An 11,232-nucleotide genomic window follows, 5' to 3' on the forward strand; every position below is an offset into this window, starting at 1 on the left:
GAAGCATCAGCAAGAGGACACTGGAAAAAAAAAATGCAGTAAAAGAGAGGTACGAAAGACGTAAGGAAATTCAGTTTCCTAAATAGAACAACTGATCAGTGGAATGCGTTACCGAATGAAATATTGCGTGCCAAAACTATTCATAAATTTAATGATATGTATGATGAGAATGGTTTAATACACAGGACAGTACGAGCTTGACTCATTCCTGTAAAGATACAATTTGGTAAGAACAATTAGATAAGAACAGATATATGCACACACACACACACACACACACACACACACACACACACACACACACACACACACACACACACACACACACAAACACACACACACACACACACAGATGCGGAAGGGAGGGAGGGAGGATTTGCGGACGGTGAAGGGGACGGATAAGATGTGGAAGTGTCTAGATCTGTTCTGATAGCAGCTTGCACAGTACATTGACTCGTATCTCCGACATAAACCCCTTAATTCAGCTATATTATGGATTTATTTCCATTAGGATTCCATGATATGCCATCCAATTGGCAATAGTTTTAATGAGCGAATGATTTGGTAAAATATTATATAATTATCATAACTATGCTAATTTCAGTATTACATGCTGTTCATACTATTCCGTGATTATACAGTACAGTCAGCCATCAAACAGTAATTCGTAAGGCGTGGGGCCAATCTTTCTCGGGGATAAACAACCACTGAGGATGATTAGTGAGTGAAGTTGTTGTGATCTGCTCTCCCCCCGTGTGTGTGTGTGTGTGTGTGTGTGTGTGTGTGTGTGTGTGTGTGTGTGTGTTTGCGTGTTTTGTTTCTCTTAGGGCCAGTCCACACGTGCTCTCGAACATACATTGGCAACACGGCAGGCAACATGTTCGGGAAATGTTTGCAGCTGTATTTGGACAGATGTATGCAAACATGTTCAGTGCAGTTTCGAACACTTGCAGGAGAGGCGATGGGATAAGTGTATCCATACCAAGCAGTTGAGACTTCATCATGATGTTGCCAACATGATATGGACGCTGCTGTTCCCAGCATGTCTGCAGCGTGGTGGTTACTGTGTTGCTTATATGTTGCCAACACTTGTTTTAGCACATCTGTGGACGCGCACTTACTGTGTCAGTCCCACTCTGTGTGTGTGTGTGTGTGTGTGTGTGTGTGTGTGTGTGTGTGTGTGTGTGTGTGTGTGTGTGTGTGTGTGTGTGTGTGTGTGTGTGTGTGTGTGTGTGTGTGTGTCAGTTGGGTGGGTGGGTGGAGTTGATGAGGTTGAGCTGTTGGGTGAGGTAGTTCGGTGCATCGCCAGGGTGGGTGGACAGTGATAATGGTGGAGAGGGAGGGGGGACAGTTGTTGGGTGTGGTGTGTGGAGTGGTTTTGGGTGGGTTGTTGTAGGGGTAATTGGGTTAGTGAGTAGATGCGTTTGGTGGGCTGGGTGGATAGGTGGCTGGATATGTGGGTGGTCAGGGAGGGGTCGGTAAGCTAGGTTTGGATAAGATGAGTTTGATGGACAAGTCGGGTTCAAATGGGTGAATGGGGTGGCGGAGTGAATGGGGTTGGGTAAGAAGAGTGAATGGGCGTGTGGTTCGGTGGGAGGAGTGGGTGGACAGGATGGGTGGATGGGCAGGGTGAGGTGGGTGGGGAGTGTTTTGGGAGAGGTGGGAGGGTTGTGTGGATGGATGAGATGAGTGGCACTGTTGGGTGACCAGGGTGGGTGGAATTCATGAGTGGGAAGGATGGGTGGAATTTGTGAGTGGTAAGGGTGGGCGGTAGGGGTCGGTGGGCAAGATAGGTTGTCGGGATGTGTGGGCAAAGTGAGTCGCCAGGGTGTGGGCACCGTTGGTCGCCAGGGTGGTTAAGACGATTGCGTGGTCGGGATGATCTAAGTGGGTGGTTGGGTTGGGTGGCTGGATGGGTTCAGGTGGAGAAGTGAGTGAGTAAATGAGCTGAGTGGCATTGTTGGGTGAACTTCGTGTGTGGCATTCATGGGTTAGCAGGGTGGATGGCAGGGATCGATGGGCTGGGTGGGTGGCAAGGGTGAGGTCGGTGGGTTGTGTTGGATGGGTTGAGTGTGTAGGTGGATAAGTAGGTGAGTGTATATGTGGCTGTCCACATAACCAGGCAAAGAGGGACTTATCTGGCCATATAACTTTTAACTGTTAATTGGATTTTAGTCTATCGCTTAGAACACGTTAGATAACTATTTGGAAACCAGACTTTATACATTAAGGTCATTGTATTAAAATCTGCTAAAACTTCGATATAATCACTTCTCATGGAACTAAAGATGGATCTAAGCACTTGATAATACACCTAATAGTAAGACAAATGAAATTAACATTACATGCGGCAAGAGGTGAGAATGAGCGAAGCTTCATATCTCCGATCCATCCGCCTAACAAATCAGTGTTTTGGTGGGGGATGGAGGGGGAGTTGGGGGGGGGTAGACATGTGCGATTAACCTGACCTCTGGTGGCGGATTATCCTGTATCACGAATTTCCGTCCGGAGGTGTACAGTCGGCAAGATTTCCGACTGGACCACCTGGTTGCGGGATTTGGCTAATGTGGCAACAGCGCGCGCCCGTGTGTGTGTGTGGTTGTGTGTGTGTGTGCCTGACATTTTTTCGAATCGCTAAGCTTCATCCTCCGAATTATATTATGTGGCCATTGTATTATGCTATGATATAGGCTAATAAATATTATGTGGTTGGGATAATGGGCTGTGCACTATACTATTTGTAGTCTGAATTATATAAAATAATTCTCTTGCCTTGTAGCGTGAACCACGATACAGGTTGAGTTGTGGTTCAGAAACAGAGGGCAAGTTCACCCAGAAATGGCGCGATGTAGGGGGAAAGGGGGGAGTATGGGAGTAAGCAGCCAACAGTTATATATTCTTAGTCATTATAGTATAGTTATCAAGGTGTCAATGTTATCCTGTGCCCTGATTGATGATAAACCTATTTACTTTTATTATCTTTATATAGACCCGATTACACACTAGGATACCCCCTCCCTAGTTAGCGGAAAACATGCCCTGCTCCACCGCCTCGACTCTCTCTCTCTCTCTCTCTCTCTCTCTCTCTCTCTCAAACTCCTCAGCTGGTTATCAGTACACACACACACACACACACACACACACACACACACACACACACACACACACACACATTATCAGTTTGTGCTAATGCGTAATGACGTTGCATGTAGTATGTTTACCTAAAATTTAATAGTGTCAAAATACAAGTGCAATACATAACCACCTCACATTACAGATTACGTTAACCAGTAATCAATACTTATTTGCATAGTTTATGTTTCAGTAATAGTCATGGGGTAGCCAGACCCATACTGATATTTGCGTTAATGTGAAAGGTAATCGTGTGTTCAGTGGCGAATACCAGTTAGTGGGGAGGTGGCCGCTGACACCTCCAATCCTCATAGCTCTGGTGGTGAGCTGCAGTGTCACTGCAGAGGTTCCTGTTCCTCCAGTTATGTCAATAATTAAACTTAACATACTGATGAACAGCCATTTCTTATGGAAACTATAAACAGCCTATATGGAACTATGAAGCATATTGTGGGAGCTTTCCAGCTCTCACGCACCAGTCACAGTCTTGGTCCTTTGTTTCAGTATTGCCAGCCTGACAGTGTGCAATGTTAATGACCATGCTATTAATATTAGTTCTACATGCTTATTTACATTTGGAACAACAGAATTCAAAGCAGGATATCATTCAGTACACAGAATGCCATATACAGCATGTGTGTGTGCGTGTGGGTGTGGGACAATACGTATGGTGGGGGTGGGGGGAGTATAGTGAGTATGAAATGTGTCATAATGGTATTATGGGTGTGTGCATTCGTGGCTAAGGACGCCCAAGACTGATATGTAATCTTTGCCTTTAACTCTTGATGACACACACCTTAGTATTTACTTAGGTTCTGTTTATAAGTCTGTAGCATGTTACATTATCATGCTATTAAGATTTTGTTTTGGGGTGAAACTGAAACACCATATGAAGACAAACACTGAAGTATTATAAAACTGTGATATGGAATCCATATTTTATGAATAACTATTTCTTGCAGGAGAAAATAGTTATTTTAATGTTCATTATAAGATTACACTGTAGGAGCATCTGTTTTTAATGGTAGCATACCGGATTCCAAGCGATCAGTTTATTAAGTTATACTGTAGCATAGATTTATGCAATATATCCATTACATATTGTATTAACTATGTTATGAAGGCTCACACAGTGGACTTTCACGTAAACTACGTCGAAAAGGCAGCACGTTCAGTGTTTAATAGCATACGAAGTTCACGTATGTTTTGGTGTGGTTATAAATCCAGCTGTCCTTTACTGGCCAATGTAATTCCTTATAAAATGAGAGTGGTCAAGTGTAAAACCAATACCCTATGTCGCATAGTATTTTGAAAATGATCACTGATAATAATATATGATTACTGTATGACCCTCCCGAATGACCACACCCAGAATCTTTGTTTTATTTATTTTAATGTTGGGCCACTTGGAACAGCTATGAGTAAATGACACGATAGCACACGTGGATTTGTTGAATATAACCTAGTCAGTGTGAAGTTTCTTGATTAATGTGATATGTGGGTGTATGGTTATCAGGTAAAAGTGAGAACACACACACACACACACACACACACACACACACACACACACACACACAGAAAATATATATATATATATATATATATATATATATATATATATATATATATATATATATATATATATATATATATATTTGGTGGTGAATTGTAAGAATTATGGTAAACAGACAGGTTGAGGAAAAACTGGAGAGTGTGGAAGAGCAGTAGGTAGATAAAGGCCAAAGTACAGAGATGCGTTGATACTCTTCTTCATATGACTGTTACCAGGAATTTTGTATTCATAAAATTTAATGATAGAGAAAAGATTTCTGCAGGCGACAGTATTCTAATGCATATGTATAAATTTATTGACTATTTTTAACGACCATATTTTTATACTGTATCACTAAACAGTTTTAATATTATTAAAAAATATTTAGGGATCAATTGATATTCATAGTAATAATACGTCTAGATGAACGCATATTACCAACACTTGCACCACTGTTTATTAAGCCTTACAATCCCCACAAAATATACCAAACAAATAGTGGATAATGAACCATAACATGAAAAACGATGGCTTTTCTCGAAGCGTCAAAGATATTAGAAATGAAACTATATGAGCGATGTATGAATATTCTATTCACGTGCAGTTACGACCGTAGGAACATCTACGAGAAGGCCAGAAGTGGACACGTCACCGTCAATGTCTGGGGGTGGGTGTGCATCCATGGTATGGGTGACGTCACCAGGATAGAAGGGAGTTCCACTGCTAAAAAATACATTGAAATTTTGCAGGATTTTTTCCTCCCCTCAGTTCAGGAGCGGAAGTATCCGTTTCCTCCCGGCCCTACAATTTTTGTTCAGGACCGCTGCCCCATCCACACGGCGAGAAGAGTCTCTAAATGGTTTACAGGTCGAGAGGACTTGCAGCTGCTTGACTGGCTCAGTAAGGAAGCAGATATGAACCCCATCGAAAATGTATGGAGGATTATGGTTAACTGCTGGGAGCCTGAGAATGAACCTGCCCACAATCAGGCCTAGTGGGAACAGTTCAGAAGCCAGCAACAGCTCACACGGACCATGTCGCCTCTACGCAAACAGACAGAGAGGTGATCGAGAAGGAGGGTGGGATACTTCCTACTAATGAATGAGTTCCATACAAATCTTTTTTTTTTTTATTATCCTCTGATTATAATGGATAATATTCCATGCAGTATAACAATCTAACAGTAACTTTAATAACTTACTATAACTTACCTGGCAATATAACTGATACGACACTAATACATTTTGCTCACTGACATGATTTTTATTACGGGGACTTATACAGGAATTAGTGACGTTTATGTGCATTTCTTAACGCAGCTTTCATGTTACAATTGCAGAGTTTTTTCCATTAAAATATGAAGCTTTCTTGATTGGCACAATCACAACTCTCTAGACATTTTGCCAACTCGCTAGACATCTTGCCACCTGTTGACATGCCTAAGGTGCTGTTTTCCAGTCGTGAGAAAGATTTTTAAAAATTACTCAGGAATACGTTGGTCAGTGTGTGATTAATAACAAATACCGGTAAACTACTAACACTTGCTGTCTGTTCGATGTAGTTTTAAGTGAACGTCCACAATGACATCACTTATAATACAATACATAACTCAAAGCTTGAGTATAACGTAACATACAGATCAAAGGATATCCGATAATCTAAGTTTAAGAATCGCTGCACCTACAACGTATTTAAACAGATGTTATAATTCGGTAATAGTTCTTCCTGAAATATTGTTATTCATGTATTTTGCCACACATAATGCATTTTTTTTTCAGTGTTTGTCTTCACATGCTGTTTCAGGTTTCACCCCCAAAACATAATCATAATAATATAATAATGTAACATGCTACAAATTTATAAACAGAACCTAAGTAAATACTAAGGTGTGTGTCATCAAATGTTAAAGGCAAAGATTACATATCAGTCTTGGGCGTCCTTAGCCACGAATGCACACACCCATATTACCATTATGGCACACATTTCATACTCACTATACTCCCCCCACCCCCACCACACGTATTGTCACACACACACACGCACACACACACACACACACACACACACACACACACACACACACACACAAACACATGCTGTATATGGCATTCTGTGTACTGAATGATATCCTGCTTTGAATTCTGTTGTTCCAAATGTAAATAAGCATGTAGAACTAATATTAATAGCATGGTCATTAACATTGCACACTGTCAGGCTGGCAATACTGAAACAAAGGACCAAGACTGTGACTGGTGCGTGAGAGCTGGAAAGCTCCCACAATATGCTTCATAGTTCCATATAGGCTGTTTATAGTTTCCATAAGAAATGGCTGTTCATCAGTATGTTAAGTTTAATTATTGACATAACTGGAGGAACAGGAACCTCTGCAGTGACACTGCAGCTCACCACCAGAGCTATGAGGATTGGAGGTGTCAGCGGCCACCTCCCCACTAGCTGGTATCCGCCACTGAACACACGATTACCTTTCACATTAACGCAAATATCAGTGTGGGTCTGGCTACCCCATGACTATTATTGAAACATAAACTATGCAAATAAGTATTGATTACTGGTTAACGTAATCTGTAATGTGAAGTGGTTATGTATTGCACTTGTATTTTGACACTATTAAATTTTAGGTAAACATACTACATGCAACGTCATTACGCATTAGCACAAACTGATAATGTGTGTGTGTGTGTGTGTGTGTGTGTGTGTGTGTGTGTGTGTGTGTGTACTGATAACCAGCTGAGGAGTTTGAGAGAGAGAGAGAGAGAGAGAGAGTCGAGGCGGTGGAGCAGGGAATGTTTTCCGCTAACTAGGAGGGTATCCTAGTGTGTAATCGGGTCTATATAAAGATAATAAAAGTAAATAGGTTTATCATCAATCAGGGCACAGGATAACATTGACACCTTGATAACTATACTATAATGACTAAGAATATATAACTGTTGGCTGCTTACTCCCATACTCCCCCCTTTCCCCCTACATCGCGCCATTTCTGGGTGAACTTGCCCTCTGTTTCTGAACCACAACTCAACCTGTATCGTGGTTCACGCTACAAGACAAGAGAATTATTTTATATAATTCAGACTACAAATAGTATAGTGCACAGCCCATTATCCCAACCACATAATATTTATTAGCCTATATCATAGCATAATACAATGGCCACATAATATAATTCGGAGGATGAAGCTTAGCGATTCGAAAAAATGCCGGGCAAACACAAACACACACACACACACACACACACACACACACACACACACACACACACACACACATACACACACGGGCGCCCGCTGTTGCCACGTTAGCCAAATCCCGCAACCAGGTGGTCCAGTCGGAAATCTTGCCGACTGTACATCTGGTTCTACTGTAGGTGAAAGAAGGACAGGTTTGGGGATTAACTAGGCGGAATGATCACCCAAAAGTTACAGGGTTTTGTGATAGCGGACTTATATGAGGAAGTGCACAATGGCCATGTGAAAATAATGTACCGTAACAGGCTGTTCTGAAGTGGAAGGGAAGACGGACAACGGACATTGAATGAAGGCTGTTTATTAGGATTAATTGTTGTAATATTTTAAGCACAAAGAACTACACAAGTACACGTGATATTGTGAGACTGGTAAGAATGATCAAAGGTGCCTGACTGAATACATAAAGAAAAATATGATTGGATGTACTGTTGACATTAGAGTGGGGAGTGAATTATGCTGAGGTTTGCTGTTCATATGATTTTTCTATGTGTGGTGAAACCGATAAGTGTGTCGTGGATAAAGGGAGAAGGGAGTAGCCTACTCTAAGAGAATAACTAAGAGTGAAGAAGCTGGAACAAAATCATTAGTGTTGCCTTTGCTGCTATTTTTTGCTGTTGTTGCTAGTGTTATTAATACAAGTGGTCTTCATTTTATTTCTTAAGGCATTACTTTTGTTGATGTTTTCAGAGTGCAGCTGTACTCGTCGTTGCCGTACAGTGATTCATCTACTCTGCCACAAAGAGTGGCCACCTGGACTGCTGACAGAGGCCTGGTTCTTACCCCCACCACCCATCTGTTCCCTTCAAAGTTTATGAAGTAAGTGATTTATCCCCAGGTTTGTCAATAAAATGATGTATACCTGTAGAAAGAGAAAATTTACCTATCCAGTCCAATACTCAACTCATATGAAGAAATACATTACATACAAAACTCTACCAGTTAAATTTTACCGGCACAAATAAATAGTTAACCTACTACTGTTGAGTAATAATTTACTTATACAATCATGTAGTTACACAGAGCAACAATTTATCTTTACAAAGCATTATACTCCCCGTCTATCTAATGCCAGACGCCTTAATCCAAAGACTGTTGGCAACAAACAAATCGCCCTTTACGACACCCAGTTCATTGTCATTTACCTTCCCTCCGTCCAACTTCCCCCTCGCTCATATGTATCTCCATTCCATCCCCCAGTCTCATTTTTGGTCACCTGTTCCATGGTTAGTCTCTCATTCTCCATCCTCTCTCCATGACCAAACAAATATTTTTTGCGGACAATAGAAACAGATGAGCATGGCACCAGATCGTGAACACAGCTGTGATTCTGCTCCTTACCTCTTAAAGCTGATATACGATTAGCCTTCAATTGATATGCGATTAGACTTCAGTGATGTACGATTAAGCGTCAGGTAATATACGATGACGAAACTGGTGGTAGGTGGTTGCGACCATCATCCACTCACTTTATGTAGTGCTGCCTATTTCTTCCTTATCCTTTATCATTCTTTTTCTGTACCTGCCCTCCTCTCTTCCTATATCTCCCATCTTTCCTGTCACTTCTTATTGCTCTTCTTTCCTTTACAGGTGGCTTTACATTGAGTGACAAGCCAAATGGTTTCCTGTAAGCCAAGAAACCATTTACAACGCTGGGTGGTAACCATATAACCAACCCATACGTGCTCCCTACGTGTCAACAAGTGGGTTGGTGGAGGGTTAGTGCTCCTCCCCATAAAACCAATAACTCAAAGTCAGATGGCCACCCCTTGCGGGATTATGGCGTCTGGCAATAGATAGATAGATAGAGTCAACAAATGTGCGATTATGCCTCAACTGATTCGATTAGGGCTCAAGTGATATACGATTAGGCCTCAACTGATATACGATTAGACTACAATTGATATGAGATTAGGCATCAATTTATATACCACTCAGGATCAACTGATGTAAAATGGGGCTTCAATTGATATACGATTTGACATCAAGTGATATACAGGTCAACTTTTATACGATTAGGCATCAGCTGATTTACTATAAGGCATTGACTCGTATATTATTAGGCTTAAACTGGTATACAATTATGCATCAACTGATTTACGAGTAGGCTTCAACTGATGTATGATTAGGTTTCAACTGATATACGATTTAGCTTCAACTTAACTGAAAATCATTTGGTCTTAATCATATAAGCTTCAGCTGCAGTACGATTAAGATTAAATGATAAACGATTAGGCTTTAACTGATATACGGTTAGGTTGCTGTCATTTATATGACTAAGAATTTTCCTCCTGTAAGTCACTGGGTGATATCCATATTGATATATATATATAAAAAAAAAAAAAATGGAAGAGGTACCCGGCGTTGTCTGGGTAAAACCCTGTGATCGTGCATTACGTGGGACCTGGATGGCCACTCCTTGCGAGGGAAGACCCTCGGGTTCCCATTTCATCCTTGGGCCCATTTCCCCAGGGTTATATTCTCCATGGACCTATTTCTACCATGGAACGGCCATACCACGTTGAGTACACCGCTTCCCATCCGATCAGCGAAGTTAAGCAACGTTGGGTCTGGTTAGTACTTGGATGGGTGACCGCCTGGGAACACCAGATGCTGTTGGCATCCCTACGTGTCAAGTGGGGTTGGTGGAGGATTAGTGCCCCTCCCTGTAAAACAATTAACTCTGAGCCCTTGGCCACCCCGTTTGGGATACATGGTGTCTGGGAATGAATGAATGAAACGTATTTTCTCACTATCCACCCACCCGCCAACACTGCCTACTCATCCCACCAATCAGTTTGCCTACCCATCCGACCCCCTGTAGGTAATAATATGATTGGAGAAGAAATTCAGCGGTATCTGGATGCCATCTTTCCACCATGTTGACTTGAGTATATCCGATTAACCATAATCTTGGCCATCAGAGGAGCCACTTGAGCTTATGTAATATACACGTAAATTCATTGAAAGAAGTTACACCTGTCAGAGCTGTTAAAAGTGTTCTATATGCATCCCCCTTGATTTCCATAGAGGACAGACAGACTGGCAGACAGACTCTCTCTCTCTCTCTCTCTCTCTCTCTCTCTGTGCAGAGACATGAAACTCCACAGATATGCACTGCCGCACTTACCGCATAATATAACATACAGACGTGTATTACTTAACATTTTGAGTAACTGGAGGCCCATTGCACCCGTTTTATTTTTACGCATTCTTTAAGTTAGTGCATTTTAGGTACATAGATTCAAAAATTGTTGTGCTGTAATGAACCGTTTTGATACATTA

The 11,232-nt window shown here is 41.5% G+C and overlaps 1 non-coding gene across 1 annotated transcript; it reads left to right on the forward strand.

Annotated features, from left to right (window-relative positions):
- Positions 1-10,450: 10,450 nt before the first annotated feature.
- LOC145398862 (5S ribosomal RNA) lies at positions 10,451-10,569 on the forward strand. Its single transcript, XR_013897195.1, has one exon. It is a non-coding gene; the product is annotated as a 5S ribosomal RNA (ribosomal RNA).
- Positions 10,570-11,232: the final 663 nt, after the last annotated feature.

Source organism: Coenobita brevimanus, chromosome 46 (genome assembly GCF_032717465.1).
Source record: "Coenobita brevimanus isolate Jiangsu-jjx chromosome 46, ASM3271746v2, whole genome shotgun sequence".
NCBI lineage: Eukaryota > Metazoa > Arthropoda > Malacostraca > Decapoda > Coenobitidae > Coenobita > Coenobita brevimanus.